Source organism: Mesocricetus auratus, unplaced genomic scaffold (assembly GCF_017639785.1).
Source record: "Mesocricetus auratus isolate SY011 unplaced genomic scaffold, BCM_Maur_2.0 Super-Scaffold_100008, whole genome shotgun sequence".
NCBI classification, from domain to species: Eukaryota; Metazoa; Chordata; class Mammalia; order Rodentia; family Cricetidae; genus Mesocricetus; species Mesocricetus auratus.
Genome location: NW_024429192.1, coordinates 73,454,540 through 73,480,030, shown reverse-complemented (window position 1 = coordinate 73,480,030; position 25,491 = coordinate 73,454,540). Strand labels below are relative to the sequence as shown.

The 25,491-nt window shown below is 48.8% G+C and overlaps 1 long non-coding RNA gene across 1 annotated transcript; it reads right to left on the bottom strand.

Annotated features, from left to right (window-relative positions):
• Positions 1-2,701: 2,701 nt before the first annotated feature.
• Positions 2,702-9,436, bottom strand: LOC110342312. Its single transcript, XR_002384342.2, has 3 exons — positions 9,103-9,436; positions 6,013-6,119; positions 2,702-3,219 (listed from the first exon to the last, which is right to left on the bottom strand). It is a non-coding gene; the product is annotated as an uncharacterized LOC110342312 (long non-coding RNA).
• Between the last annotated feature and the right edge of the window lie 16,055 nt (positions 9,437-25,491).

The following is a 25,491-nucleotide window of genomic DNA, read 5'->3' as shown; positions in this document are numbered from 1 at the left end:
GGAAGACACTTCACCTTCTGTCTTCAGTTCCTGCTCTGTGATACTGGAATGTTCTTAGGGCCTGCTTCCTAGGGCTATGTTGTGAGGTGTGGTATAAACCGCAGACGAAGCCTGAGGAAGAATGACTGCTGCATTTGTGCTGCGCCTAAGCTGGAGGCATCACGGGCCCAGAGCACGGGGGCGGGGGGGGGGCAGATTGGGGGATGGGAGGAAGATGTCACACGGAAGATATGTCACCATCCAGGGTTCCTGTGGGTCTGGTACCTTGTAGCTGTGCAGAGGATCTGTTATCACCACAGTGACCCTTCGGGGAGAATTATGAGTTGAGCAGTGGTTGTGCCCACTGTTACAGCTGGACAGGGGGTGATAGGCCCAAGAAGTGAAGCGCTGGTTCAGGCGAGGGCCTCCTTCGTCAGCCCCAGGCTATAGGAGATAGTAGATGTCCTGTATGAGGCCTGAGCCAAGAGGAGGGCAGTAGCTGGCCCAGACCAAGTCCGGGTCAATCCTGACCAAACAAGCTATGCCGTTTCCACTTTGCAGAGAGCAGGGCAGCCCACCCCGGGTCTCTCTTCCCCAGCATCTTTACCTACCAGCTTCCTCCTGGAGGTCAGATGACTACCTGAGGAACTAGCGGTTCCTCTGACTCCAAAGTGGCTCAGAGTGCTATTGCAGGGAATAAGCTTGGTTTTAGCTGGCCAGCCCTGGATGAACTGTTACTGCTAATTATGAGGGACAAAGAGGCCCAATTGCCCCATGTCACAGAGGCCACTAGAGGAAGCTGGCATGTACCCACATGTGGTCACTGCTGGTCTGACAGCAGGTGGAGGAAGACCTGGCTGAGAACAGACAGCATCTGTACCCACTACGCATGCTCCTTCCCAACCTCCTCCGTCTTCAGCAGAACCTGCTTCTACAGTCTGTCCACCAACCCAGACGCTGTGGTCCAGGGCTGAAGACTTCACCCCTCTTGAGAGCCCCTGGACAGCCGCTGTACCAGAAAGCCCTCCTTACAGACAGATTACCTAGGCCCTGCTACAGCCAAAGGCCCACTGTTCCTCCTCCTCCTCCTCACTCCCAGCAGTGCCCAACAGAGGGATCATGTTCTCATCAGCCCCATGTGCATCCTACCCTGGAATCCTAAGCTCCTTTGCTTTCCAAACATCTCTGATAGATCCTCAATGGTTGCCATCAGGTTTGGCAAATCTGGTCAGGCACATTTGATCTGTAATTCACCAGTGTGGCAATGTTTTCCCCCTCAGATCCATGCATCATTCTGCCTGAAATATTGGGTAGAATTCAGATGTAGCTCTCTGGCATGAAGCATGTTTCATTGAAACATGCACCTTTCTGTTTTAATCGATGCTTATTATTTCATAGTATGACTACATATGGAATATGGGCCCCTAGAAATTTTCACTCCTGGTGCCAACACTCTGGGGCAGCATAGTGATCTAGCTCAGTCACAATGGCAGCCTCATAATGACTAATTTGAAAGGTTACAAGAGTGAGTTACGACATGCGCATTCTGAACAAGAATGGGCGTGGCAGTTCGCTTGGGACAAGAGGCTGAGTTCCATGTTTCCCAGGGATTTCTGCTGTGGAGCTGAGATGCCAAAGCTTTGCAACTGTGCTTATAAGATTCACTAAAGTCTACCTTGTGTGGGCTGCTTGTACTTTGATATGTTTATTTATTTTCAACAACAGTAGATACTTCTGGTTTAAGATTAAAACCTCCAATTTGATGTAATTTCTGAAACTAAATCTCTACAGTTACAAAGTAAATGATCATGGCCTGTGTCCTCTGACCTCAGGCTTGATGTGAATGTCACTGCCCCTCCATGCGGTGCTCTGAGCGCCTTTAACACAGACACAGGATCTGGTCACTGGAGGACAGAGACGCAGGGCACCTTGTGGGGAAGCTGTGTAGGACTCCAGGCCTCCTCAGCCCTAGGAGGTGACCTTGGACACCAAGGCCAGACTTCTTTTTTTCCAATAAGGACTGTTAAGTTTAGGGAAAGGACTGTTTCAGACAAAAGGTTCAGAGCTGACAGCTAAAAGCTTCACCCCATGGGGGCACAGGACATTCTTTTACTCTTGGAGATAATGCAGAAGTTGGGGGGGGTTGTGCCTGGAGGAAGGAGGCCCAAGGTCTGCTGACATCATCTAACTAGACTGACGTCACTATTCTGTGGCCCTGGCTGGGCCAGTTGTTTAGTAATTTGTTAGGCCATTTCTGGGTAAATATGTGGGGAATTCCACAAAACAGTGGGCCTAATTAATGGAAGTTTTCTTCCCTGCCAGTAACCATCTCTGTTTAGGGTTTTGCCACCTGGAAGGCCTGTTTCCAGGATGGAAAGCGCCCCCCTTAGGCAACATGATAAACAGTCTCTCAGGAACGCACCTCCCTAGCCTCCATCGGGGTGGGCTACTCCAATGACAGAACCTGACACAGCTGGAAGAGGGTTTTACAGCCTTGGGATGGAAAACGCTTGGCTCCATCAGGCCCTCTGAGGAGCAAGGGCTCTGCTGACCATGGTGGAGCCATGCCCTGCACTGTGAACATGGACAGCTTCCAGGAGCGCTTTCCTTTTTCTGAAAATAATGACTTTCTCTATTGCCACCAAACCATATCTGTGCCTTTCAATAGAAACACTTATGCTGTGATAGTTTAAAAATATATACATATCTTCAAGGATCTTAGTATAGTGCAAAAATGCTATTTAAAGTAGAATAAATCTAAGTACACTTATATCAACACACAAAAAATGAAAGGAACAGACATAATTCATGGTCCTGCCCTCAACATGGAGCTGAAGCTGCCATGGTTTCACTTTGATGGCTTGTGTGTGCTTTGTTTATTACATATGAAAAGTCTGTAGAAGCCCGGTTCCTTCAGTGCCACGAGGTCTCCCCAGGGTCATATAGGCCCCATTGAGGCTAAGGACCTGGAGCTTACACTCGTCCCAGCTGTCTGGGATACTGCAGTGGCCCTCTCTGGGTCACTGAATGGCTCAGCACCCATGGGGATTGCTATGCTGGAGCAAGTGGGCTGTCTTTCTCGCATGAAAGGAACCTTGGTGCCTCTCTCCACTCTGATTTCCCCAAGTAGCCTGAGAGGAGCTGGTCATGGCCACCTCAGCACTGCTCAGCACAGTGGCAAGGGGTGGGCTTGCAACCCTTCTTCCTTCTATCCATGTCCGTTGACGTCCTCACTGCTCTCTGTGAATTCAAAAGAGAACAGTGATGATGAGTGCCTAGAGTCCCAGTGCAGGGGAAGTAGGGTGGGACTGGGTGTGCCCAGAGCCCCCAACTGTTGAAACTCATAGCCTAGTTCCTCAGGATTGCTCAGCACCTTTGTTCAATAAACAGAGAGCCTAGGGAGAGGTTCTGGAGGTCCACTGGACCTCAGCTGTGTGGATGAGCCTGGGAGCTCTAGGAGGACACTCATGAAAGTGCAGAGGGCCTGGGGAGGTGCTGAGACAGGAGGCCGAGAGGGAAGGGGCCAAAGCGGAAGCAATTACATGTGGGTTGCTGCTCTTTCTTCGATGTTCACAAGTCACCTTCCGGTGGTGAGGAGCAGTGACACTGGTGGGGAAGCCACAGGAAACGAGTGTTTAGTTGTGGTGATTATCTTGGGTCACCCTAAAAGTTTAATACTCATACCAACTCTGTGCGTTTGGAGGCATTAGACATAACGAACCCAAGGCTAGAGGTGTCATGACTTGTCATGAAGCCATGACAGTTGGTGCTGGAGTTTGCATTGATAGACTGGAAGTGGGGTGCATCTGACAGCTTGGTAGCACTGTGCTTGGCAGTGGGTCACAGAGGATAGGAAACCTCTGACCCTGCTCCCCAGAGGCCAGTGGCTGCCCTTCCCACACCTTTTCTGGGATCCTGCCTGGCCACAGAGGGATTCTGGGCAAGATGAACACAGTCCTCATATAAGCCAGCAAGTTGAGATAAGGTTGGGCAAGTTGTGGAGGCCAACATGAGCTCACCTATGCATCTCTGTCATGGATCGCCCAAGGATTCTGGGGCACACACAGAGATCTCAAGACAGACCTTCTTGTCCTCACTGGTTCTATATGATCCAGAGAAGGAGGATTAAATATATAGGAAGCAAAGGAAAAGATACATGCCAGGAATGGCTAGACAGATGGGTGACAGATAAATAGGGGGAAAAAACCTTAAACAGGGTGCTTAAATCATCCAGGAAAACCAACTTGTGAAGTTGAGGCAGTCAGCTGGAGTTCCTGGATAAGCCTTCTCTCCATGGCTGAACTTCCAACTCTCCACCCCTCCTTCCCACTGCAGGCATTTTTTGTTTGTTTGTTTGTTTGTCTTGTTTTATTGAGACAGAGTTTCTCTGTGTAGCCCTAGCTGTCCTGGAACTCACTCTGTAGATCAGGCTGGCCCTGAGCTCAGAGATCTACCTACATCTGCCTCCCAAGTACTGGGATAAAAGGTGTGTGTCATGAGACAAACAGTAGTAACTTATGTTGGAAATGGTTCACCTTCTAGCTATTTTCAAGGACAAGTGTGTTTCTTTTGGAGCTGTTCTGCTGTTCTCTGCTCCCTGTCACAGGGCATCCTCAGACAAAGGACTCTGGAGGAGAATTGGAGGCAAATGTGCTTAGGTCTGAAATGAGGGGGGCACCTTGGCTTTCAAAGCCAGCTTTTCAGTGAGTTTAAGCAACACATAACAATTCAGCAATATCCAGTACAGTGTAGTGTACCACTCAGGCCTGGCATGCTCTGGAACTGAGAAGTGCTGAGAATGGGAAGAGAGGGGTCCGCTTCCCCTCTCCACTTGGCACATGCTGTCAGCAGGCCCAAGTTTGTGCCTATGAGCAAACCCTGCCCCTAGCAGACTCCTCTCATAGGTCAATACCCCAAACCCAGTTGTCCCTCTCTTGTGCAGAGTTCCCAGGGGGTTCAGAGCAGCACAGCTCGAGGCAAAGGTGGGAAAGATAATGGCCTCCCGGAAAAACCACCTTTAAACACCAGACAGAGGAAAGACGGCTGCACAGCCAGCGCCAGCTCACTCCATGCCAGAGGTTGTTAGAATACGCAGATGACAAGCAAACTCCTGCGTTCATTCCCTTTATCTTCCCAATTAATGCTCAATCCTAGAGGCAGTGGGTGGAGCTGACACTGGGTGGAGCTTGAGTTTCCCTGCTGAGAGCCTCCTTTCTCATCTGGGAGTTTCAGTGCTCTATGAAGCTCATAGTTAGGCCCCCACACTGAGTCAGTAGTGACTGGTGCTCCCCCTGCCGGCGCCCGTTAGGATCGCTGTGACTTTCACAGCACCCTGGCTCCTTCCCGGGGACTCTTTGGCTCACATTCTCTCCGAGTCTGCCCCGTCAGAGGTCTTTAACAAGATACTGCGAACAGACTTTAAGATGAGGGAGAACCAAAGCAAGCCCGTGCAAACCTCCCTCCCTCCTCCCCATTGGGCCATTACAGCTCCGACTCCAGTCACAGCACCCCAGTGTTCCACTGCGACAGACATACTTCACCTTAGCTGAGCTTGGAAAGCATGCCATGGCAGAAGTTCAGTCAGAGACGCCAGCAGGTGCCCCAAGCGGGGCAGGCGTTCTTGGTCGTTAGCGGCACGCAGCTCCATGGGACATTTGAGATGGGACAAGGGTGGCTAAAAGATTAGATTCTACTTACTGCCTTAAGAAACACATTGCTCACTAAAGCACATTCATGCCATGGCCTCTGGAGTCGAAGGATGAGGAAGGCAGGACTTGGCTCCTGAATGGGGTCACTCATCTGTGGGTGTTCCCTGGGTACGCCCTGGGGTGTGAAATAATGAAGGCCACACCTACGTCCAGAGGAAGCCCATCAGGGGATGTGCAGGGGATAGGAGAACCATCAACACATCAGAGTAGTGGGAGATGGAGGGCAGGCTGTGGTCCCTGGGATCCTACCTGTAGAGCCTGGGGCAGGCCTACGCACAGGTGTGACCCAGCACCCTGGACAGAGTGAGGAGTGAACTTCACATACCTGAGGGAGAGCCCAGCCAAGGAGAATATTCATCAGACACTCATGGGGGCAAGCTGTGCAGGGCAGAACACACCAAGGAGGGCACAGACCCTGCCCTACAGGAACATCTAGGACCAAGATCCCTCTATCAGTGAACAGAACATAGTTTGAGACTGACAATCTTACATATGTCAGGGAGAGGGATGCTGTCAATCAAGATGGCATCCTCAGGGCTCTACAGAGAAACAGCAGGGACTACTGTGAAACCAGCTCCATCGCTGTTTGATGTGTCCCGCACTGGGGCCCATGGCACCTACCTTGCCTGCAATGTTCTGCAATGCCACTAGTGAAGTGACCTTATGTGGTTTTCTACTTAAATGTGGCTCTGGGCAGGACAACCATTGGTTAGCAGTTTCAGCACAAGGGTCACTTTCAGGTGGCTTCCAAGAACAGAGGGAAATAGGGGCTGGGCCACGTCATGGCTTTAGGAAAAGCAGGCCTTGGAGCATCTCTGTCTGTCCCGACACTGTCCTGTCTTTCAGTATCTGTTTTTGTAGCCTAGGTCTGAGGAATAGAAACCTGACTCCTATCCTGCCTCCTAGCAGATCCCACAAAGGAAGTTGCCCGGCGCACCATAGTATCTGAAGAAGAGGTGGACCAGGGGAGCGATGTCATCTTTGCGGCCACCTCAGAAGACACCCTCACTACAGAGATTTCAGCCATGGCCCCTGTACCCTGCTCATTACCGTGCAGAAGGGCTGCAGAGATAAAATGGCCACGGTTGGACTCGGGGTGATCTCTACCCACCTGGCTGTTACATAACTTCCACACTCTACATCTCTCTCCTTCTCGGGTCCAGCCTCCGCCCCGAGCTTGCCTTCCTTGTAGGATATACTGTCCAGCTGCCTCTGCCTTCCAAGGACCCTTGGAAGTTTTGTAGCTGTCATTTTAGGCATTTAGTCAAAGTAGAGCCTTCAAGCACTGGGGAAAACTATTCAGAAAGTGGATCTGAAGACAAGTTGACAGTAAAAAACATGATTGTAAGCAGCATGTCATTCAGTCAGGCAGTCCTGTCAGCATTGTGGGGACCACAGGAAAAGGCACAGCCCCACTGTGCCACTGACAACAGATAAGGAGGTCCCCTAGCCCTTGGGGACCTTGGCTCAAGCCAAACTGGGACCTGTGGCTTTGATTCAGAAAGGAATATCAAGACTCTATGAAGCAGAGTCCAGGCTTAGTGAAGTCTGAGGGTTAAGAGAAACGGATGACGTCAGAAGCAAGTGAGACACCAAAGAGCACAGTTGGGTGTCTGGGAGAATCTTTGTTGTCGTCTTACAATAGCTGTGTGGAGGACTTTGGTGGGGTTTGAAACTGCCATCACAAAAGGTGGCTGAGGATCTAAGTGGGAGTCCAGGGTGGTTCCCAAGGTTCCCCTGATAGGATTACAGTTGATAAGGTTAAAGTCTAGACCACAGGGATGCAGGAAGTGGGATATTTTCACTGTAAACAAAAGTAGCAGTCTGAGTCTCAGTAAATTTCCAGGAAGAGCAGAGAGGCCCTTCTCAAGGTCTTGAGCCCGCAGTTGTTACTTTAACATAAAGCACCTATGTAAGAAAGGGATGCAAGTTCTTGCTGGGAGCCTACACATCAAATGTTACTTGTGCTGGAATTCCCACTTCTCACCTGGAGAGGAGCTCCAGCCAGACTCCACAGCGAGGGTCTCTCTCCCAGTCCTGTGTCCCCATGATTTTCTCTTTCTATCTTGCCCAGTTTCCTCTTGTTCTTATGGTGGGAAAATACTGGTACCAACAAAGCAATCCAGTTCCATTAGAGTCCAACTTTCTTCACCATCTGAGAGACCCTCAGACCAGCACTTGCCTCTTTTTATATTTGCATTTTCATAAACATCTTGACATGCATTCTTAGGAGGACACTCCAAAGCAACCCCAAATGTATTGAGCTCTGCCTGGCAGTGCTGTGAGTGGGTACTCTCCTCTCCCACAGCTGAGTTTCCTTCTGCCCACCGCCTTGCAGCACAACCCACTTTCCCCTAGCTCTCCTCACTTCACACCGTGTATGTCGTGCAGGACACAAAAAAACAGTGACGGCTGTGAGGGAGATGGGAGTCTCATCTGGGAAATGTATCTGAAGGGAAACGGAAAGACAGACGACTTTCCATGGAGAGAGTTGGAATGAAATTGCTGTAACTGGAGTTGTCTCCTCGGTGTGGCAGGTGGCAGCTCCTGAGCTCACAGCCATAGGAGGCAGGCCTGCCTCTCATGACTTGCCTTAAAAGTAGGCTAAGGATTAGTGATGAGGCTTCTGGTCATGGAAAGGCATTGGGAATGCAGACAGGGCCAGCCATGGAGCACCAGTGAGGAAACAATCCTTAGAGAGGATTAAAATAGCAGAGGAAGCAAAGCACATGCCCACCTTCAGACTCTGGCCTTTCGAGTAGCTCATCCCCAGAGGGTCACTCACGCCTGATGCAGAGTATTAGAAATGGGCCTGGGGTCTGAAGTACCACACAGTCCAAATACTTCAAGGGAAAAAATTTTGCTGAAGGATACGTAGCCATATGAAGTCAAACAGGAAAACATTGTTCTTTCGACCCCGTGCACTCATTCTGAGTGCTCAGGGCTTGGTGTCACACACTTACGTGAGTGTTTGACTATAAGCAAAGTATTTTGTTCCTAGAAAAGTATTGACTGAGGAAGGGATTTTGGCTTATGGTGCTTGCAAAACCAATTTCTTAAAAAATGAAATTTCTTTGTACTCTGAAGCCTCTGATAGAAAAGGCAATACATTTTGTTTATATACCCATAATTTCCCCCCTTTCACAGTATATTTTCATTCTTTACATTCAATTAACATTGTCTAACTTTTCTGTTTGAAGTATGGAACATATATGATAAGATGTAGGAATTGCAATAGTTAATTGCCATTTAAATAGTTGTAGGATTACACAATATCCTGCTGTAGCCATGACTCCTAGTTCCACAACAAGGGAAGTCAAGGACACTTTCTATTTTTCAAACCATCGTTCCTTACGATTAGAAAGAGGGCCACTTATTCCTTAATTTTCAGATAACTCATAGGATAAAACAGTACCTGAAGAGCCCTCCAAGTGGTGCCCTGATGAGGAGCCGTTAATAGAAGCACAATGCTGACTGCCTCTCAGCACACGGTCTCCTGGTCTGCTAACGTCGCATGTAGTTAGTCTGTTTCCCGTGCCATTGGCCTTAGTTACTTTTCTATTGCTGTGATAACACACATGGCAAAGGCGATTTATGAAAGACGGCACTTAGTTGGCTTCAGTTTCAGAGGGTTAGAGTCCATGATGGAGGAACAAAGAACAGCTGAGAGCTCACGCCTTCATCCAAGACCACGGGGCAGAGAGACACGCTGGGGATGATGGGAATCTTCTGAAACTTCAGAGCCCACCCCTCTGACACACCTTCTCCAACAGGACCATCCTTCCCAAATCGTTCCCATCTGGGGACCAAGCATTCAAACATGAGCATATGGGGGCCATTCCCAATCAAACCCCATTATGCACCATTCATCCAACTGGAGACATCCACTGATCTGATAGAGTTCCTAATGCAATTGACAGTTCTTCGTTGGTTGGGCTCTACATTTTCAGTTATGGTGGACTACTAATTAAATTCTGCTGCTGTTTGGTTCTTAGCTTTAAACTCACCAGGGCTTCCACTCAGCACTCTGATGGAATCTGGATAAACAAAGTCACATGACTCTCCTGGAATCAGAAGCTCCCTTTTTCAATGAGACAGCTGAGGTTGGCCTGGCTAGGCTGATAATGTGCACTTGTGAGAGTGCTAGCCAGCTGAACCAAAGCACAGGTCCCATCCAATTGCCTATAATATTTAGAGTAATGGTTCCCCCAGTACCACCCACCCTCACTCTGACAGTGCTTTGGCTAGAGTGGTGTCCTGTCTCCTCAGAGGCACACAGGCTGTGACATCCAGCCTTGCCTTCCAAGAATTGCAGCTCTTGTCTCCACCTTTCCAGGCAGGAAGTGGAACTGGTTTTGAGCAAGGGGATTCTAATTGCTCTAAGGGGCAAAAGGTGTCTTTGCCTCTGTCCCACAAGCCTGACACTCTTATTTAATGCACAAACATGTTTGATCTGTTCCAGCCATGCCTTCATTTGCCTGTGCCATTTCAACCTATACAACGAAGTCTCTTCAAATTTTAACTTCTACCGCTTGTCCTGTTTTGTCATATCTAGGAACCTCTGGTTTTTAAAATGTTTACAGGATGAGACTAGATATGCTTCAGACTGAATAGTTAGTGCAGAGGGTTTTTTTCCATTTATTTATTTATTTTTGGTTTTTCGAGACAGGGTTTTGCTGTATTGCTTTGGAGGCTGTCCTGGAACTCTCTCTGTAGACCAGGCTTGCCTTGAACTCACAGAGATCAATCTGCTTCTGCCTCTGCCTCCCAAGTGCTGGGATTAAAGGCGTAAGCCACTAATGCCCAGTGTTTTTTTCCTTTTTTTAAAGTGATGTTATCACTAAAGTTTCCCCTAACAAATAAATTAAAGCAGTTATTTTTAAATCCTAATTTCAAAGTGTCTCCTTGATGTAATATTGTCTATTTTCTCTGCGTCTTATTGTCAGCACCTTTTTTTTTTTTTTGGTGTATGTGTGGGCACATGTGTGTGTAATGTATCTGAACTCTTCCAGCTGTCTGAACGTTGGCGTTGCTGATTTACAGCCCCTCCCAGCTCCACTTCAATTAGCTCTCCTTCCAGCATTTTACTAACATTTGGTCCCTGGGCTGGAAAGAATGGGCTGGCAATTGGAGCATGGGGAGAAGGCCTGCACCCCAAAAGAGAGGGAGTAAATGGGAGACCACACAGAACTGATTTAGTTTCCGTGATGGAAAGGTTGATGGCCCTCTCCAGGCATGCAGTCAATACAGCATTTCATAGACAGCATCTTCCCCGCCCCCAGACAGGGTTTCTCTGTGCAGCTCTAGAGCCTGCCCTGGCACTCGCTCTGTACACCAGGCTGGCCTTGAACTCAATAGATCCGCCTGCCTCTGCCTCCTGAGTGCTGGGATTAAAGGTGTGCGCCACCACCTCTACTACCAGGCCACAGATGGTGTCTCAGGCACTGTTCTACTGCTGTGAAGGGACACCATGACCAAGACAACTTTTATAAAAGAAAGTTTCGGGCTGGTTTACAGTTTTGGAGGTTTAGTCTATTGTCATCATGCTAGAGAACATGGTGGTAGGCAGGCATGGTACCGGAGAAGTAGCTAAGAGCTACACCCTGATCCGTAAGCAGACAGAGAGAGGAGGAGGGGGGAGGGAGAGGAAAGGGAAGGGGAGGGTGAAGGATGAGTAATGGAGGGGGAGTTAGTATTCAGGCATCTGTACTGGCCAGCCCTTGGGGTTCTGACAGGATTCTCCCTCAGCTGCAGCCACTAAGAGCACCACCTGTGCACATTCACTACATTCCCTTTTTAAAAGAGCCCTGTCCACCTCCTCTCTTCCTCTCTTCTTCTGACTGTCTCCCTCTCTCTCCCTCTTTCTCTCTCTCCATGCCTCTTCTCTTCTGCTGCTCCTGCCCCAGAGGCCAGTCTCTGCTCTTCCTTCCCCACTTTCCCCTAATAAAAACCCCTCCACAGATGCCCTCTGTCACATGGCACCTTTCTCTCAAGCATTGCATTTTAAAATTACAACAGGAGGCAGGGAGGAAGGGAGAGAGGGAGAGGGATAGAGGGACAGAGGGAGGGTGGGAGAGAGAGAACTGGGCCTGGCAGAGGCTTTTGAAACCTCAAACCTCCCCACCCCCAGTGACACACTTCCTCTAACAAGGCCACACCTCCCAATCCTTCCAAATCTTCCAAACTACCTGGTGACAAAGCATTTAAATATATGAGCCATTCTTACTGAAACCAACACAAACAGGAAGGTCAGTGGCCCTTTCCAGGCATGCCAATTACATACAGCATTTCAGAGGGGAACAGCCCTATGTCCTCTTGGGGGACAGTGAGGGTTCTAAACTGTGTTAAAGGCGAATATCTAATCGGCTGCCTCCTTTGGACTTTGCCTGAGGAGGGAGGGTGCCAAGGAGTATGATGATTGACTCCAGTTTACTGTGTAAACTTTGGAGATGACGTGGGCCCCATTTCCTTAATCTGTATTTTCTATTAAGCCAACCATAGCACAACTGGTTCTAAGATAACCACAGTCACATTACCAACAGCAGCATCTGGGAGGGGCAGCCTCTCTCCACCCAAGGAGGTGGTTCACTATCACCAGTAAATGGTGCACATTTTCTACCTTTGGTATTTTTGTCAAGCCCGCCTGGATGCTTTGCAAGGCTCCTGTAGCAAACTTTCTTTTCTTTTCTTTTTCTTTTTAAGATTTATTTGTTACATATATAGTGTTCTGTCTACATGCCAGAAGAGGGCACCAGATTGAATTGCAGATGGCTGTGAGCCACCATGTGCTTGCTGGGAATTGAACTCAGGACCTCTGGAAGAACAGTCAGTGCTCTTAACCTCTGAGCCATCTCTCCAGCCCCCTGTAGCAAACTTTCCTAAATATAGTTGGACTTTCTTTTGTGGGACTGCCGGCTTCCCAATAATGACACAGAGACTTTAATATGAAAGCTTGGCCTTTAGCTTAGGCTCGTTTACAACTAGCTCTTATAACATTCACCCCATATTTTTTATGGCAAGTCGGACTTGCTCTGAGTATGCTGGTGAAATCTGAGCCTAGATTCCTCCTCCTCTTCCTCTCTACCCCTGGAAATCCTGCCTAGCTACTGGCCATTCAGCTCTTTATTAAACCAATCAGAAGCTGCCTTGGCAAAGACATATCATAGCGTACAAAAAGATTATCCCACCACAGGTTGAAGGTCAGGAGGCCAATCACCTGAGGTTTGTTTTCTTATTGACCATCCTACATAGCCACCTTTTTAGCAAATCCACACACAGTGAAAACTTTTGTGCACAACACACATAGCCTGAGGGTCCCCAGTGACCTTCTCACAAGGTGAGTAGAGGGAGTGCGATTAGCTACTTTTCTGTTGCTGTCATAAAACATCATGACCAGGACACATTATAGAAATAAGTGTTTGTTTGGCTTACAATTCCAGAGGGCTGGGGACAGAATGGTGGCAGGTAGGATGCGTGGTGGTGGTAGCAGGAAGCTGGAAGCTGTCATCATTTACCATTAGCATGAAGCAAAGAGAGTGGAGGTACCAGCAGGCAAGGCTTCTTCCCTACGCTCTCAGGGGTATACTTTCTCCAGCAAAGCTACACCACCCCAAATGATGTCATCAACTAGGGACCAAGTATTCAAATGCCTGAGACCATGGGGCATTTCTCATTTATGCTACAACTGGTTATGGGCAAATCTCTGGAGATGGTGTGGCTTCTCTGGGCAAGGGGAAAGATGACTTATCAGAGAAGTCTGCTGTTCTCGGGGGTCCCTGTTGGTCTTGGAAGGCAAAGGCCAAAGTGTTGGCTGTCCTCTTTCAGCTGTCCTATCCTCGTTGGTGTAGGCTTCCAGGGTTCGGTACTGAATACCCAGTTATATAATGGGCTCTTGGCCCTTGGTTGGCTCCTCTCCTTGGGTCTCTTTTGGTTCACTTGTTCCCTCCCTTTCCTCTCCCCTCCCCCATACACACATGCCCTCTGACCTCTCTGGGTCTGGTTCAATCTGCAGGCAGTGTTTTGCCTGGATCCTCCCAGATGCCTCTGCTGTGCTCCCCTTTTGTCTACAATAAACCAACCACTGTACCTGGGAGCCACCACACACTCATGATGTGTTTCTTTTTTTCATTTGGTAATGACTAGTAAGCCGAGAGCCTAAGGAACTTCAGGAAAGGGTGGGAAGCTGTGAGTTGCGCAGGTGGACGTTGCCCACACATGGCCTTTGCAATTGCAGATAGAGTGCTTTCCTTAGTTGTTTCTGGTGAATTGTTAAACCCGAGGAGATGGGGGAGCTGCTAGGTGCAAACCTAGGCTAGAGTTTTGGGACAGGGGTCTTAGCATTTCTATGGACATGGTGCTGGAGAAGGAGTTGAGAGTTCTAATCTTGATCCACAAACAGCAGAAGCAACTATGAATCTCACTGGACATAACTTGAACATATAAGAAACCCACCTCCATAGTGACACACTTCCTCCAACGAGGGTACACCTCCTAATAGTACCTAACTTACAGGCTGCAGTCCAACAATGGCTAGCTGTGAATGGAAAGTCCAAGAGTCTAGGAGTTACTCAATCTTGCGAGGTTGGGTATGTGCTGGAATCCTGAAGTAGGCTCAGTGCCAGTGAAGGGATGGATGTGCTGGCAAGGCAAGGGCAGGCAGGCAAAGAGCCTCTGTTCTTCCATTTTCATTATAGAGGCTCTCTGCAGAAGGTGTGGCCAGGATTAGAGGTGTGCCTTCCCACCTCAAGATCTGCACTAAAGGTGTGTTGTCTTCCTTCCTCCAAATCCAGATCACAGGTGTGCCCTCCCCTTCTGGGTTGTAGCTCATTCCAGATATGGGAAAGTTGACAGCCAAGAATAACCACCACAAAGGGTAAAATAAGGTTAGCTCTGTGCTTACATGATGGCTCTGTGTCACCAGACCACTGGGACCATTACTGATACTGCCAATGGGAGTTGTGTCAGCTCGAGTCCTTGTATTGACGGCTGCTCCACCAGTAGACCTGGCCCCACAGAAGCGCTCTTTCCTATCCGTGTCTTCTTCTTGTCACTGTTCTGGTTAATGTTCTCGTCACAGACAACTTAAGCAGGACTTGTCTTTCTTTGGCTGGGCCATGTCTCTGCTGTTGTGAATTCCCTGTCTACACTGGAATCCTGTAGTTCCAACTAGGCCTGACATGTTCGGCCTCTTTGCGAGACTGATGAGAATCACCTGTATTGACACTTGCCAGGGTGCGCTGACCCATGCACGACACCCCTAGCACAGTGGCTGATGATCTTGGAAATTGCCCTGCTCAATCCCTTGGGCAAAGGGATATAAGTTCCATGTTTCTGTTAGGTCTTGACACAATATCCTGACCTGGACTGCTCCGCCTGTCTGTCCCGTGCTGATGGTGTACCTGCAACCTACCTTTCTCTTTGGTGACTATGTATGGGGGAACATTTCTTACCTTCAGTAAGCCCGAGAGTCTAGCTTGCTTCACACTTCCAGCTGTGAGCTGTCCACTACATCGGCACCATTGCTGGGACAGGACATGATCAATCAAGGCCAGCCTCGCCTCACTACGTGATGAACAGAGGCAGGGACTGGGTTCAGTCATGTGGCCAGGACTGTAGTGACTCCTGTATGATGAACCACCAGCAAAGGTCAGCCTCCCTGAAACATTCTAGACGGTCTTAGGTCGCAAACTCAGGATCAATAGCTACTGGAAGTGCCTACTTAACATATCAAAGCAAACTCTGGACCCTGTCTCCCTCAGTCCCCAGCAGTGAGTCACCTTGGCTGGCACGCCCCAACCCCTTACCTCCAACCTCCAGTCCCTGAGCTTCACTCGCTGCCTTTCCCCAGCTGCTCTCCCCAATATAACTCAGCCATTTTGGACACGTGGGCTCTTGGCTCTTGGTTGGCTCCTCTCCTGGGTCTCTTTTGGTTCACTTGTCCCCTCCCTTTCCTCTACCCTCCCCTCCCCCATACACACATGCCCTCTGGCCTCTCTAGGCCTGGTTCAATCTGCAGGCAGTGTTTTGCCTGGATCCTCCCAGATGCCTCTGCTGTGCTCCCCTTTTGTCTACAATAAACCAACCACTGTACCTGGGAGCCACCACATACTCATGATGTGTTTCTTTTTTTCATTTGGTAATGACTAGTAAGCCGAGAGCCTAAGGAACTTCAGGAAAGGGTGGGAAGCTGTGAGTTGCGCAGGTGGACGTTGCTAGCGCATGGCCTTTGCAATTGCAGATAGAGTGCTTTCCTTAGTTGTTTCTGGTGAATTGTTAAACCCGAGGAGATGGGGGAGCTGCTAGGGGCAAACCTAGGCTAGAGTTGTGAGGGGCAAAGATGTACACCAGCATAGCATGAAAACAGGATGCATTTACTCCTAACAAGGATGTACACCAGCATAGCATGAAAACAGGATGCATTTACTCATAACAAAGATGTACACCAGCATAGCATGAAAATAGGATGCATATACTCCTAACAAAGATGTACACCAGCATAGCATGAAAACAGGATGCATTTACTCCTAACAAGGATGTACACCAGCATAGCATGAAAACAGGATGCATTCACTCCTAACAAGGATGTACACCAGCATAGCATGAAAACAGGATGCATTTACTCCTAACAAGGATGTACACCAGCATAGCATGAAAATAGGATGCATATACTCCTAACAAAGATGTACACCAGCATAGCATGAAAACAGGATGCATTTACTCCTAACAAGGATGTACACCAGCATAGCATGAAAACAGGATGCATTTACTCCTAACAAGGATGTACACCAGCATAGCATGAAAACAGGATGCATTTACTCCTAACAGGTACAGGAAGACTGAGGCACCAGATGAAGTGCTAGCCCTCCTCGTTAAGGGGGGGTGGAGTCCAGGGAAGGGGGTGGGGGCTGGGGGACTGTGCAAATGTGGCTGCTGGGTGGGAAATTACATTATGGTTACAGATATGACTATTCAAGTTGGTCAATGTTCACAGAGATCTGAAAAATAGGAGGTCTATTTTATTCTGTGGTGTGGTTGCTGGATTCTGTGTTGGTCCTTTGCAAATAGTTTGTCCAGAAAACTCACTGAGCAGTCATGGTACTTTCCATCTAATTAAGATTTGTTTAGAAAACAGAACAAGAGAATCACCTAGATTTAGGAGTCTCTTTGATTTAGGAGCCACTCATATTGATCGTTTTAGGGGCTTTGAAGTACACAGCCTGTCTGAAGCTTGGGCGGGTCAGAGTCATGAAATGATCAGCTGACTGATGTGAGGTTGGTCTTGTGGAAGGCTTTACCTTCAGCTTGTAGAACTGAATTTTCAGCCTGTGGCTGGTGCCACGGTTGTACTGCAGTTGCCCCTGCTAGTGAGAAATGGACTGCTTGATGTCAGGCCGTGGGATTCTCTGGAACAATCTGGGTCAAACTTCCATTGTTTACAATTTAAGTATGAGAAAATCAAAGCCAGGCACAGTAGTGCATGCCTTTAATCCTAGCACTTGTGAGACATAAACAGTGAGGTCTCTGTGCATTCCAGGCTAGTCAAGACTACATAGAGAAACCCTGTCTCAAAACACCACACACACACTCGCACACACACACACACACACACACACACACACACACACACACACACACACACACACCTCACCCTGTACAAAATCAACTCCAGACAGAACAAAGACCTTAATGTACATTTTGACACTCTGAATCGGATACAGGAAAAGATAAGGAAGATATTTCCAGATGTGAATGAAGAAAAGGACTTTCAACAGGACTTGAGCTGCTCAGACAGAAGGTCAACAGCTGACAAATGGTATCTTATGAAATTAAAAGATGTCTGTTCAGCAAAGGAATCCATGGAATAAAGAGGTGGTTCATAGAATGGGAGAAACATTTTTCAAGCTGAACCTCTGACAGAGGGTTACTAGCTAGAAAACAGATATCAAAGAACTCAAAACAATGAACAACCAAGGCTGGAGAGATGGTTAACAGCATTTGTTGCTCTTGCAGAGGACCTAGGTTAGGTGCCTCTCACTTACTTGGTGCTTACAATCATCTATAATTTAGTTCCAGAAAAATCTAACCCGCACTTAGAGCTATGACACCCTCCTGTGACCTCTGTGGGCACCAGGTAGTAATGTGATGAACATACATAACATTCTGGCAAAACAGTTGTTGATACCCAGGCTTCTCCCTCTCCCCGGGTCCTGGGCAACCTGCTCCCGACTCTTCTCCTCCTCCCCTGTGGTTTCTCCTCACCCACCTGTCACTCTGAGCCAGCCCTCTCTGAGGCCTGTGCCTTCTCCTAAAGGAAACTTTCCTGGTCTCTGGGCCTCTCTAATCCTCTGGCTGTCTCCCTGCCCAGGGATTGCTCTTCTCTGGGCTACCTTCCCTCTTCCCTCGTCCTGGATCTGACAGGTGAGGCTGTCCAAGGTTGCGTGGCTTTGTTGTGATGCGTTAGGTGGCTACAGAAGGACTCTGCATGCAGAAACCACGTGGAGCTTGGGCCTCTGGGAGCTGAGCCAACAGCGGCTCCATGACTCCAGTTTCAAGGGCCCCAACTGCTGAGCCTCATTCTAAACCGCTCCCTTTCCCTTTATAAGCAAGTGCCTCCTGCCTGCTCTCTCTTCCCATTTCTGCTCCTGATCAGTTAACACCTACCCCTCCCTTCGCTCCCTTTCCCGATAAACTCCACGTGGGTTTGTTGATTTTGGGGGATTGTGTTTCATTACCCAAAGCTGCAGCAAAGAACAACAGTCATACACATAAAATAAAAATATAAACAATGAAATCAGCCTAATCAGTAACTTGGTTAATGAAATGAACAGTTTGCAAACAAAGAAATACAAATGACCAAGAAATATATGAAAAAAATCAATCTCACTAGCAAATTAAAACTACATTGAGATTTTGTCCTACCTCAGTAAGAAAAAATAACACAGAGAAACTCCCAAAGGTGTTCCAGAATAAAACAGACAACCACACTCTGGCGCAGACCTCATCCCCTGCACTGCTTTTGATTTTTGTGAATTCTTACACACCTTAGGGGTAAGATCCTCAGAAACTTTCTTGTGTGTTTGTGTTTTAAAGTAATCCCCAAAGGGCTTGGGGTAATGTAACTGTCATATTACTCAAAGTGCCTTAATAATACCACAGTTCCTGCTAAATGTAGAACCAAAAACATGATCAGGGCCAGTGGTGGTGGTGGTGGTGGTGGTGGTGGTGGTGGTGGTGGTGGTGCACACCTTTTAATCCCAGCACTTGGGAGGCAGAGGCAGGCAGAGGCAGGAGGATCTATGAGTTCAAGGCCAGCCTGATCTACAGAGCAAGTTCCAGGACAGCCAGAGATACACAGAGAAAGTCTGTCTTCAAAAACCAAAAAAAAAAAACCCATAAAACCCCACCATAAAAACCACAAAAGCTGAGCATTTCTTAGGTTAGAGAAGAAGAGAAGAGATCCCTCAGCTTTAAGAGACAAGATAAAAGCTGTGGATTATAAACATATTTAAAAAAGACGTGGTTACAGATACATGAGGTCATACCTCAAGAAAAGCCAAAAGGAAAACTATATAAAAAATAGTCTTAAACCAAAGAAACTGGGACAACACGCTTCATGTCCAAGATAGAGTATGTGTAGGGTAACAGACCTGCTTTTATTCCAAACACAAGTGTTAGGTTTCCACCACAGTGACCAAGTTCCTGAGGCATTGACTTCAGAAGGAGAGGTCTGTTTTGGCTTATAGTCTGATCAGTGGCAGACGTGCTCATGACTGTGACAAGGCAGCCCATGACATCAGAGAGCATCAGGTCAGAGCTGCTCACTTAGGGCAGCTGGGCAGCAGAAAGTAGAAGGAAGGCCCACCCCTTTCCAGTCCCTCTCTATACCCCCCAACAACGGCAACGGTCTGGGGACCAAGCCTTCAGCACAGGGGTCTTTGGTAGACACCTCAGGTTTGGATGACAACAAACAGTGAAAATAAAGATGATGTCAGAAGAAACTAGGCAACTCAGGGGGAGGAAGGAGGATGGCTTTAGGATGAAAAATTGGCATGTCAGAAGGTCCAGCAGATGTCAGGAAAGAGGGAAACACTAGCGGAGTAGTTACCAAATAAGACACACTGTCTCTAAACAGGAGGCAAGTTAATGGTGTTGGAAGCAGATAGAGGCAACAGTGCTTGAGGGAGAGCAGGGCTGGCTGGGCCGTGTCCTCACTCTGCAGTAAGGCAAGAGCAAGGATGTTAATATAGCTTAAGAGTAAGAAAAATGGCAGAGTGTATAAGTTCTGTGCTACCCCAGGGTTACACATTACACAAAGGATGACCATGGAGAGCCAGTCCACAAGGGGAAGGAGGAGGGGAGCATGCAACCATCAGGACAACGTGAAAACTAGAGCTGCAGCAAGTATAAACAGAACGGTGCTTGAACAACATTTCAATGCGTTTGACACGAGTCGGAAACTGGAGACTGGCTAGAAGACACATCTGTACACTGGTCTATACAGATGTCTCAGGAAATCCTGGCGATCATGTCAGAGCAGTGAAAAAGAGTGACCAGGTAACTCATGTCTAAGTAGCAGGCCAAACATGCTTGCAGACAAAACACACCGTTTTGTCCTCAGAAAGTTGGTCCCTAAAAGTAAAGTTCAAAGAAAAATGCCGTGATTCTTAGCCCTGACAATGACTAGCTGTGTGACTTCCTCTCAAAGGACCTAGAGTGTCTTTGTGGTAGTAAGAGCATGGAGCACTTGGTTGTGGTGGGAGTTAAGGGTGGCCCCATGTATGATTGCAGGCTATGATTTTCAATGGGCTGTTCAAGTGCAGGGAAGTGTCCCCTCCTGTGCTCACTCCGTGGGCCTTGCTCAGTAGCATAAGCGGCTAAGAGCATTGAGTCTCCACATCTCCCACCATGTGCCCCCACTCCTGCTGTGGCTGGGTGGGGTCAGGGCAGCAGCCGTGGGGCCCATTGGGCTGAGTTTGGACTCTCTGCCTCTTTTCTGTGCCAGGGTGGCAGAGCTCAGGGCAGTACTTGTGTCCACATCTAAATGGGACACAGGGCAGGGAAGAAGTGTGTGGTGGCTGCTTCCCCCAGATTGCTTTTCTCTTAGGCTGGCACTCTCTTCATGCCCTCTGCAGGAGTCGGTCCTGACCCAGAGGGAGACGGTCTCTGTGGATGGCAGTGTTCTGGACAAGGGTCAGTGAGGCTAGAACCCTTCTGCTTATGCTCACCCAGAAAACAATGGTTAGGCTTTAAGGTTTGCATAGACTTGTGCCTGGAAGCCGCTTTACGAGCTATGATCTGGGCCCTGAAATAGAAAGTTGGGGTTTCTGTGGGGGAGGGGCTTGGGAACTAAAAGACCGGACAATATTGGCTCCAAACATGGGATTATTTTTAGTGTAGGGAGGATCCCCTGATCATGACTCAGGTATTATAACTAAAAGGGGCCAGGGGCCAGTTTTGAGGCCTCTTCCTTCCTCCAGCAGCATGCATGGTACTCAATAGTCATTGTCAATTCTGTTGTTGTGATGCTTGGCGATCCAAACACTGAGCATGGGGCCATCCCTCTCCATTTGAGCCCACTGGTACTCCTAAAACTGCCAACCTCAAGGCAGCCAGGCGTGCCTAGGGTAGTGTTCAGCCACACAGGCCATTGCTGGGCCACACACTGAGCATGCAGTTGGCAGCTCAGGCCTGCAGAGGTCAGTGTTCAGCTACACTGACCATGGCTGGGCCATACACTGAGCATGCAGTTGGCAGCTATAGACCCAGAAGCAATGGATGTGAGGTTGCTGGAGGGGGATAGCTAGGTGCTGCCGTGGGTAGCTGAAGCGGCATGTGTGAGTAACAAACTCAAGTCATACTTGGGTTGTGCTGCCTGGGATAGAGGTAGGGCCAGAGCGGGACTGAGAGTTGCCAGACCCAAACTGAAGAGGCAGTTGGAGGTGGAGCTTCGTGTGGCTTTCCGTAGGGACTTACGTTGCATAATAGTATGTGTCTCTAAGGCTATGGAGAAACTTCGCAGTTGGTGTGGAGTGGCATAAACTCCCGGCAGGCAGTGGGAAGACAGTCATGCCTGAAGTCGGGCTGCCACAGAGTGTGTATATGAGAGGGACATGGACAGGGCCAAAGGAGCTGCCGTCTGCAGGAAACCCCACGAGGAGAGACTGGGAAGGCAGACTAAGGTCCACTAGGGGATCCCAACTTCCCACGGTGCCTGGGGAGTCAGCCAAGCCTGCAGATATCAATGGGCTGGAACTCAGGACAGAGGTAGTGATTGGCAGGAGGGGAGAGAGACACTGATATTCCAAGAGAAAGGAGTTCTCTGAGAGGAAAAAACAGGGGAGCTCATGCAGGAATGCAAGACTCTTTTTTGAAGGCTTTGGGACAGTTGGGGAGGCAAAGCTGGTACCCGAGGCTGCTGTGGCTGCTGCAGCCAAGGCTCTGGGATGCAGAGCCTGATTCCTTCTCCTTATTCTAAGGCCCCAAGATGGCTTTGATAGGAAGGGGTAAGGAGCAGGCAAGGGCAGAGTTGGCCCTGTGATGATGTTATCCTAGTGCAGGGTGCAAGTCACCTCTCTCTCTTGATAAATGTAGTGAGGTGATGGGTCCTAGGGCTAGGAGAGACGTAGCTCTGAGAGGGAAGGGTGGGCAGGGGAGCCGTACTTTGTCTCAGACACGGGACACTCAGAGGCAGCCACTACAGTGGGTTCCAGGAGTCCTGCTTTCTCCTGTACCTCTCCTGCACTTCATGCTGGGCATTGAAGGCAGCAGGAGGAGGGGACGCTCCTTGGCTAGAGCAGAAGGGCTGGGGGGCACTATAGGGCTTCTGGCCTTAGACTCACCCCCAAATGCATTCTTGATGCTCCGAAATGCAAGCTACCTTTCCCTCTCTTGGTGCTGTGCTGGATGGGGTGGAGGCAGCATTTCAGGGTTCCATGCCAATTTGGCAGCAGAGGAATCTGTACATTTGCTGCCTAAAACAATGGTGCATGCCCACTCCCTCCATCTATCCTACTATGGCATCTGCCAGCTTTCCTGGACTTTCCCCTGGGAATTGGCAGAAGATGAAAGGGACACTGGGACCATTCAAACTCTCTTCCTTTGTTTATTGTTATTGTTGGGTTTTATGGTTCTGGGGATCAAAGCGAGGGCAGGGTGATGCTCTGCTGCTGCACGGTGACCCCAGCCTCACTCACTTGGAGGACCTGAGGTTGTCATAGACAGGGATGAGGCTAGACCTCATCTGTAGCAATAGGAAACCTTGGGTGGACTGAGTCTACTCTGATTGTTTTCTGTTGGGAGTGGGGACAGGAGTCTGCGGGTTCTTGTTTGAAGTCCATGAGTTTTACGTTAACCCAGCCAGCTGTTAGCTGCTAATGCCCCATACCTGTGCTTCCATAGAAGACCTCTGGTAGCAATGTCCCTGGGGCGCCTTCTGGGACAGTCTTAAGGAGACACTGACACAAGCTAAGACAGACAGTATGACAGTATGTGTTACCTCGGCACAAAGTGAGGACAAGAAGAGCAGGGGAGTGGCTGCTTTGTAACTTTCTAGGCTGAACTTAGGCTACTCACCTCTGATGTCTTTTATTTTGCAGACCAAAGTTTAAAGTAGCCAGTGACTTCTTCAGAATAAAAACATGCAACACTGCACACAGAACAAATGCATTCACAGAACAGAATCTGCTTCAATGCAATCAGCACATCACCCCACACTGTGCTGCACAAGGAAAAGCCTAGGGTGACTACGGACATTTGACCTGGTGTGTAAGGCAGCTCGCTGCAGTTCCTTTGAGTTCCAGAATCACAGGCCACTGTCCCCACACAAAGCAGTGCAGGAATGTGAAGCTCTCGCCCAGGCACGAGGCTAATGGGGAGACACAATAATGTACAAAATTCATTTATGCGGGAAGAGGGAATGGGGAAGAACCTCAAGTGGTTTATCAGTAAGAAATTGACTATAAAAGACACACAGAGTTCTCTTCTGGTCCCCATGTCCTAATCCTTGGAATCTGGGATATAGGCTTCTACATGTTCAAGGGAGATGGTGTCGACAGCACCCAGCCTGGGAAAGGGCCGGAGTTAAAGAGTCAGTGGGGGGCTTGGGTCCCGCCTCTGCTGGTGCTGGGTGTCCTGTCCTCAGAACTCAACTCCTGCTCATCTCCACACCCCTGTCTCAGGGCCTCATCACTCACCTCTGTAGAGGAAAGGGTGTGGGGTCTCCAGGGCTCTTTGCAGCCCAGGTCCCTTTGCTAGACTGAAGAAGCCCCAATTCTTCTCCTCCTTCTAAGAGACAGCCTTGGTCTTCATGGTCCCTCTGTGTTATACTGACCTGCCACACCTCCTCCATCTTTCTTCCTGGTCATTTCCATTCTCCTTGTCAGCCTCCACCATCATAGTTTTCATGTGAAAACACTGGTGGCAAGATCAAGGCCATGCTGTCAATCCCTACAGATCATGAGCTAATCCATAAACTGTCCACCCAAACACAAGAGAACCTGCATGCTTATGGTTGTGCTGTGCCCTGTGGGAGAGAATTTAGATGTAACCCACATGGTCAGAGAATTTCCTGAGCCTGGGATGCCCGGGGAATTGGGAAACACTGGGTCTTCTGCATAGCTACCCAGAAATGAAAGCATATCAGCCGTGAAACCATTATAGGTAGCTCCCCAGTGTACACATAAAGTCAACACAGGATGGATTTCTGGTCATGTGAAAATCATCAGAACCTAGCAAGGTTTGCACCGAATGGGAAGAAAGGCACATGGAAGGTCAGGGTGAGGGTTTGGGCCAGCACAGGGTCTGGCTGGACCACTGTTACAAGAAGCCACAATCCGTGTTTCCTAGATGCTCCACTGTTGAGTCTAGGTGTCTACAGATACAGTCAGCAGTACTCCAAGGGCCACTGTGTGACTGCTTCCCACATGTCCTTTAGGATTTATGTCCTCTGGTGGATGGGCCTAAGGGGCAGTGGGACATAGGCTGAACAAGGAGATGGGGCTTTACTCCTAGTTCCATGATCCGAGGATTGGGTGAAAATGTGTGTGTGTGTGTAGGGGGCACTGGGAGTACTTGTCAACTATTTTTTTCTAGAAGGACCATGTGCAGGAAGACCACAGGAATATCCTTTAGCTCACCCATCTGAAAGGGCCCTCAAAGCCAGGAGTTGACAATAAAGACAAGACAGAGTGACACCGCAAGGTCTGAAGTGGGTGGCCATGCCCTTCCGACTGCCCCCAGGCTTATGGAGCACCCATGTACAAAGTTTTCTCTGTTACTGGAAACCTTCCAGTGGGACAATACCCCAAATCCAAATCAGGTCTCTTGTGCATACCTTCCAGCAGATGCCGACCAATCAGGCATGATGTCCTGAGGCTGAAAAGCTTGTGTTTCAGTAGGAAGGGAAAAGCCAGACGGCAAACACTGTGTGCACTGACATGGGAAAGAGCTCTTAGAGAAGCAGGCAGATCTAGCTCCCCGCTCCCCAGAAAGCACTTCACACTGGATACTGCATAGCTGATGACCTGAAGGGCTTTCCCCAGCCGCAGTCTTCATTTGAATCCCATCGTACACAAACACCAAGAGCTGTTTGTGACTACTTCACCCATGCCTACACAAGTGTAGGGCAAAATGGGTGCTATTGCTTGGTTGTGATTTGCATCCCAAAGGGTCATATGCTGGAGACTTGGTCCTCATGACAATACTGGAAGAGGGAGAAATCTCCAAAGAGTAGTTCTAGTAGATGGTGAGAAATCACCAGACCACTGTCATAAGATAGGAGTAACAGTTTTCTCAGAACTTGAGTAAT